Source organism: Mytilus edulis, chromosome 1 (assembly GCF_963676685.1).
Source record: "Mytilus edulis chromosome 1, xbMytEdul2.2, whole genome shotgun sequence".
Lineage (NCBI taxonomy): Eukaryota > Metazoa > Mollusca > Bivalvia > Mytilida > Mytilidae > Mytilus > Mytilus edulis.
In genome coordinates, this window is record NC_092344.1 from 87996554 (window position 1) to 88004528 (window position 7975).

The following is a 7975-nucleotide window of genomic DNA, read 5'->3' on the forward strand; positions in this document are numbered from 1 at the left end:
CTATGTTCTATTTTTAGCCGTGGCGGCCATCTTGGTTGGTTGACCGGGTCACGCCACACATTTTTTAAACTAGATACCCCAATGATGATTGTGGCCAAGTTTGGTTTGATTTGGCCCAGTAGTTTCAGAGGAGAAGATTTTTGTAAAAGTTAACGACGACGACGACGACGGACGACGGACGACGGACGACGGACGCCGGACGCCAAGTGATGAGAAAAGCTCACTTGGCCCTTCGGGCCAGGTGAGCTAAAAAGGCAGAGGGGCGCAAAATTTCGGGGGCGGGGCGCGGCGCCCCTCCATTTCATGCTAGCTGGAACACTGAAACATGTATATGCAAATGAGTGTTTGCTGCAGACCTGCAGACCATCAGTAGGCAGTACAGATGTATTAAAACAACCTAGCACCATATTGCTAGTAGTGGGAGTAGTATTGTCAGGTAAATTTGGTCTTTTTTTAAATTTGGTCAATGAACAATCGAAATAGAATGCTTTTATCTCCCTATTACTTACATTGTACATAGAGGTGATACTTCTTTGACAAATCCTTGTACATGAGAGTTGTCTGTCAAATCTTTATTTCACAAAGAATGAATTGCATAACAATGAACTGAGCTCAAAGCAAAGTACTTTAATAATACACTTAGACAAAGAGCTAAATCCAGTGATATACTTTGTACTACAGGTCCTTCACAAACATCCATCGACCAAAACCATATCCCAATAACATGCCATACTACATGGTTGGATCAGAAGTCCTGAAAAAGACATGATTTTCTTTTATCATATTTTAAGTATATATGCACAGGTTAAAACTTTTTTGTGGTATAATCATTCAGTATCTAGCAACCATCAATTTGCTTCATGCACAAATTGATATAGGTTGAGTGCCCCTCTGTTGGAAATAAGAACACACCTCTACCTAATTTTAGTCAACTGATGAAAAACATTCAAAACTATAAAATGTTATCTAAGACTTGTCAGTGTCTATTTACCATTGCCACTGAATCAGTGATATATCGTACACATAATTATAAACATGCAATACTAAAATTTTAAAGTACATATACAAATGTTCAAATGACAAAGCAATAATAGGCAACCATACAGCCTTCAAAAATGAGGGAAACTGTCCCAACATGAAAAGTATGCATTAATAAAATTGAGAAGAGTAATGGCCTGATTCATAATTCCACTAATAAACAGGTAGGGAACATCTACCCTTCAAATAAACCAGATGCTCCACAGGGCGCAGCTTGATACTACAGCAGAGGTCGTACCCTGAACAGTTGGGGCAAGTATGGACACAACATTAAAGCCTGATACAGCTCTGAATTTGGATTGTGATCATATAGTCAAAACAGAATAGGTTTCCGACACAGAATGAATGTGGTCTAAGAACTTAAAACATTTCATTTTAAATTGGACTTTTACCTATTGTGGTCCTTTATCCAAAATCTTAATACATGGTTTGAGGCACTTGTCGCAGAAAAAAATTCCTATATAGACTGTGGGGTCGCCCATTTGATATTCTGCGGGAGGGGGGGGGGGGGGATTTGTTTTTGACAGGTTATTTATTTTTGTAATCTAAGAGGACAAATTATTCATTTTCTGCACTATTGAAGCAAGATTTTTCATTTTCATTAAAGCAAGGGACTGATTATTCATTTTCACAACTGTATATATATGATACTATGATATTCAAAAACATACAATTTTTAAATGATTTGTTTATTATAAACAACATATTTGTGTTTCCTTTAAATTTTTATTTTGACATTTTTTTTTTGAATGCCGAATGCTATAAATTTTATTTTGACATTTTTTTTTGTATGCTGAATTGATGTGCACGCAACTGCGTGTTGGTGTATAGGGAGCTACGGGCCTGAATACAATTTAATTAAATATATTAAATAACTGGGAATCCTCCCCCTTTATAAGTAGAGACAATCCATAACCTACATCTCAGAAATATTAATCTTAAATTTATATAAATGAAAAGTAAGCTTCCATAAATAAAATTCAACAATGTTTTTTAAAATTAGTAAAAGTGGTTTATAGTCATACCCCAACATGTTGACCATAGATAGACAAACAATTCACTTGTAAAATTATATAAAGTAAATAGCTGCATAACAGGAAGAATGCTGTTTGAAGCCTGAAATGATTTGGTTAACTGGAAGTACAATATACTTCATAATTAATACCACTTCTGAGGGGGAAAATACATAGCTAATTTACTACTATAGTACACATGCAAAATTTTCTGAGGGAGGCATATTATGCATGTTTCATCTTTTCATAATTTTCAACAATTCTAAACTACTCAACAATTCTAAACTACTGATAAAAATTGTAAACTGTTTCTTACCTTCGGAAAGTGGATTGCGTTCACTTTACTACATATACATATAAATATGGTCAACAATACTGCAACACCTAGGATAAATAGGATATTGTTTTTAAAATAGATTCAGAAATAAGCAGTCAATATTCAAAGCAGAATTTAAATATATGAAGAATTAAACGTTCCCATTGACTCAAATGATGTCGACCCCTTTAAACACAACATTCAATGGGACATAACTCAAGTATGATTAAATTGACACTTCTCAATTTCATACTTATTATGTAGTAATCAGTATGTATTGTGTAAAGGTCTCGTAACATTTAACATTTGCAGGTTTTGGATTTATAGTGGGAAATAACTCAATAATGATTATAAAGTGACACCAAAAAAATATCAACTTGATTTGTGTTTTATGATAAAATACATTGCGTATAAGTTTCAGGACATTTGGTTGTAGCAAAATTAGTTATGTGGAAGTCTTATGCAATAATCATAAATAGTTTCTGAGAAAGTTTTAAGCGAAAACCATATATTGATTTTGAGACACAGCTGGACATGTGAACCCCCCCACCCTCACCTGGGTTTTTTTCTTCCAAAAAACTAAATATTACTTAAATAAAATTTTGAATTAAAACCAAATAGTTTACAGATCTTAAGATTAATATAAGCAAAGAAGTGTGTAAAGTTTTAAGCAACAATCATAAATTATTTTTGAGATACAGTGCGACATGTAAAAAACTCTCCCCTCTTTTACAAAATACTCAATAACTCAAAAATAAAATTTTGAATCAATCAGCAAAAAGTACACAGATCTTTAGATGAATAAAACAAAGAAGTGTGTAAAGTTTATAGCAGTAATCATAAATCATTTTTAAAATACTAATAACTCAAAATTTGAATCATCACCAAAAAGTATACAGATCTTTAGGATAATATAACAAAGACATGTGTAAAGTTTGAAGCAAAAATCATAATTTGTTTTTGAGATATGGCCGACATGGAAAAAAACCTCCCCCTTTTTTACAAAATACCCAACAATTCAAAAATGAAATTTTGAATCATCACCAAAAAGTACACAGATATTGAGATTAATATAACTAAGAAGTGTTTAAAGTTTTAAGTCATAATCAAGAATGGTTTTTGAGATACAGTGTGATAAAGACACCCCCCCCCCCCCCCCCCCCCCCCCCCCCCCCCCCCCCCCCCCCCCCCCCCCCCCCCCGTTTAGTTATTAAGTGCAGTAACTCAACAATTTTATTTTCACCAAAAACAGATCATTTGACCATCATAAGAAACAACTATATTAAATTTCATGGCATTTGGATAAGTCGTTCTCAAGTTATGGTGAGACATGTTTACGCCAGACAGCCGGACACCAGACATTTCTGATTCATAATATGTCCTGTCAAAATTTTGACGAGCGTATAAAAACAATCCATTGATGTACCTTTCCATTATGTTCATTATTATCTTGTGTTTAAATTTCACAGATTTCTATTTACTTATACTAAAGTAAATATGCGGAAACCAAGGAAAATGCTCATTTCGGCTTTTTTTTGTAGCCCCCAATTCCAAAACTATTGAGACTATAACCCCCAAGTTCTATCCCCACCTTCCTATGGTGGTATTCAACCTCCAAGTATAAAATTTTCAGAGATCCATTCACCAGAACTAAAGTTACTGCAGCAAACTAAATAAGTCTCAGTACGAAGACGCAGACAACATGATAGCATTATATACAACGCAAAGAAATTGTTCTGGTCATATAAAAAAATGTTAAGCGTCTTAATTTTCTTCCAGTCTTAGTACCGCCTACTTAACGTTTTTTTTTGGTACAATTTTCAATAAGCACTGTTAAAGTGTGTGAATAACGTATAAATGTTAAGTTTAATAAAAGACACAAAAACTGTATTGCTATCAATTCTAAAATGAGTTTTGAGGGTGGTGTGAAGAAGCAAGCTAATTATAATTATATATGCCAATCTCTTATTATATTATTTATTGGCAACCCTTATTACCCTCGTGACACAAGTTCTATTTATTTTTCACTTTTAAGAGGAAAATAAATGACTTAGGGTTAGCGCTAAAATTAGGGTAGGTCATCAGGTAACGGTAAACAAACATATACTATTTTTTTGCCTAAGACTAGTCATTTTGCCACTGAGTTTTGAGGGCAGTGTGAAGAAGAAAGCTTATGCCAATCTCTTATTATATTATGCAAGTGTATTTCAAAAATTTTGAGGAAAATACAGCAAGATTAGAGTTAGTTTAGCATGGGCTTAGTTTATTTATAAACATAATGTAAACTTACCTAAATTTTCACTATTAACTACTGAACAGGATCCGGAACACTAACAATACTATGGTACGAAAATACTTCTAATCTGCAACACCTACTAAGAGACCAAGAAATAAAGAGAAATCAAAAAGTGAAATAAATAAGTTTGATTGCACCTCGAGTGAATAATTCTACATATTCCCAAGAATTCATTTTTTATTGAATCTTGGATTTCTTAGGAATACACCCCCTTTATAAGTAACGTACCACTCAGAAATATTAATCTTAAATTTATGTAAATGAAAAGTAAGCTCCATAAATAAAATTCAACAATGTGGCTAAAAATTGACCATAGATAGACAAACAATTCACTTACATTCGCATTTGAACTATGTTTTTGTTAATACAAATTAAAAGTAAACGTCATTCAGACAGCTAAGCTAATTTGAGGCGCATTGCAATTCAAATTACAATTGATGGTAGGATGTAAACCTTTTCAAATGTGAATTAAACTAATTCAAATTAGTTAATGTCAATCCAATTCAAATTAGGTGTGAACTCTGTATTATTATCAGGTAGTTTTAAAACTGAAAGATACTTTAAAGGGAAGGGAAAGAAACGGTTGAAACCATGTGTGTTACAAACACTGTTTATTCAAGTCAGAATCCTGGATCTCAAAAGCACTTTCGTAATGTCAAATGAAAACATGAATATGATAGTAATATACAAAACTATTTATTACTAAGTAAACGACATTTATTTTAGTGAAAAATCTGCATTCCAGGTGTAAATTGAGGCAAATAATATCATTGAGTGCATTTTCTTGTCAAGTGACCAGCAGACATTGAAATCTACCTTTTGAATGAAAGGAGAACTCATAAGTTGAAAATGAATGATGTAAATCTAGATTCTAATAATAGCAAAAGGGAGCTCACATTCACAACAGTTAAAGCATTGCTGAGTTAGTGAACAGAGCATTTTTCTCATTAACTTAAATCCACCTATTGGAATGGATAAAACCCGAATTTTAAGACATAAGTTATAAAATATCTGATAAAAAGCAGTACTAAGCGTGCATGTTACGCTAGAAACATATTCAATGAATACAGTTTTATAACTTCTTAATGTCATATCCAATATTTATCAAAACCTAAAGGGGAGATACATGTGTACATGCACCTTACTTCCTATTTTTTTCCGTGGATGTCAATACACCTAATCGCTATTTATTCCATACCGGATAAGTTCTAACATTACACAACTTTTTCATCCAGTTGAAGCTATCTGGGGGCCGTTGAAACAATTCACCATGCACAATACCTTTTAATGAAAACCCTTTTAACTTACCGTAAATACTTAAAACAAAATAATTTTTACTTCAATTTAATTTCGAAAAAAGTGGATCATACTATATTAAAGTTTCTTGATAATCGCTTTCTAAAGTTTTTCCTCCCTCTGCTCTCTACTGAAAAACCTCTATTTTCAGCCGCATGACCCAAACAGGAAGTTTTACATGTGACTGGTTTTGCCAGATTGGACTAAATAGCAATAAGGTGTATTTTCTGGGATTGTTGAAAACTTGCATATTCATCACTATCTGATTTTATGGGTATAACAATCCAGACAGACAAATAGCAATAAGGTGTTTAGGAAAACATGACCTAAAGCCTCCTTCATATAAGTCAAAAACTTGGGAACTCATACTGAATGGTCAAATGTGTTCAATATGAAAATTGCAGTTAAGATGGTAAAATCACAAATCAGCCGTTAACGAAATGGACTGAAAGTATGACTTTTGCGCAAATTTAAAAGGGAAACAGAGGCGGATTTAGAGGGGGGCCCGGCCCCCCCTTTTTGGGAAAAAATTTGGTTGCTTATATAAGGAATCACTGAAGCGTGACTGGAGCGGGCCCCCTCTTAGGTCAGTCAGTGGGCCCCCACATATGAAAATTCCTGGATCCGTCACTGGGAAATGACGGGGAAGGGGCAAATTAACATTCAAGCAGACCAAATGCTGTTTAAATTAGTATGCGGGTTTTAAATATAGAGTGAAAGTGGAGTCATCTTTTTAAACTTAAGTTAAATATAACTTATGTAGACTTACCTTCTAATTCAATAAAAAAAAAACCACACACGACTCAGAACTATGTCTAATTCACTTGGACTACTAATATGCAAACCTAAAAACAAAAAGAAATATATAATAAAATAGTGATTGAAAAATTCACAACACTTTGAAAGGATAATCCAGACACGTGTTACACGGGGAGCATGTTTGTTTACAAATAATAATGTCACGTGATCGCGCACTGACCTCGCATGTTGCATCGCCCTTACAATTCACCAATACATAACCATTTTCATGCAAACATGCAACGTGAATGTGATTGGTTATCAAATAATACAAAAATAATGCATGAACCGTTGAAGAAAAAATTATTTCATCAAATAGATATAGGTCGAGTTGACATTTCTGTCATCGGAGATAGTATTGAGATAAATGGGATAAAACGGACCGTCAAAAAGGTCTAGAGAAGCACATCAGTAGAACCTTAACATGAATAAGTAATACTTACAAAAAATTCTCTAATTGATAAACTATATGACTAAAATTTCACGAAAATAACAATAAATAATTTTGTTCTTCGTGATGAAACTGCTTAAATTGGCGCGAAAAAATATTCTTACTCCTACTGCTTCACGTAAAAAAAAATGTATAGAATTGAATTCGACTACAGTTCAGCATAAAAAAACGTGAATATGCAAAAGTCTGGTAATATGTTAATGAAAAAGTGTGTATAAATTTTCGTAAACGAAGTTACCTGTATACTTCACCAAGAACTACATTTGAGCGCAAAGATCGTATGTGTGATTCGGCTTATGTAACAATCGTCAATCGGAACTACTCGGCTATTCACTTCGTGCAACCAGAAAGGCCGAGTAGTTCCGATTGGTAACAAAGTACAACATGATTAATGGAATTTTTTGCGTTGCTATTAAATCATTGAAACCACGTGATTGAGGCCATCTATTTTTATTGCGGGTTCCACATATCTAAATCGGAATTATAGAAAAAATGGAATTTTGTGAGCAGAATCAAAACAGAAATGATGAACACTGCAACATTTCCATCAAAATAAAAATAGGATGGAGGATCTGTGTATTCACATTATTTGTAAAACTCTCCTTCTTCCTGTGAAGCGTGTGCTTTACATCGAGGCTTATTATGCTAAGCATCGACGCCACAGTACTTCAACCAATCAGACAATGTTTATTTGGGGCATTCTATCTAATTTTACTCAGATTTTGGAATATTTTAATCGAAATTATAGAAAAATGGAACATTGTTAG

The 7975-nt window shown here is 33.5% G+C and overlaps 1 long non-coding RNA gene across 1 annotated transcript; it reads right to left on the minus strand.

Annotated features, from left to right (window-relative positions):
- Nucleotides 1–2367: 2367 nt before the first annotated feature.
- On the minus strand, nucleotides 2368–7304 carry LOC139493760 (uncharacterized). Its single transcript, XR_011657087.1, has 4 exons — nucleotides 7201–7304; nucleotides 6729–6804; nucleotides 4658–4742; nucleotides 2368–2435 (listed from the first exon to the last, which is right to left on the minus strand). It is a non-coding gene; the product is annotated as an uncharacterized lncRNA (long non-coding RNA).
- Nucleotides 7305–7975: the final 671 nt, after the last annotated feature.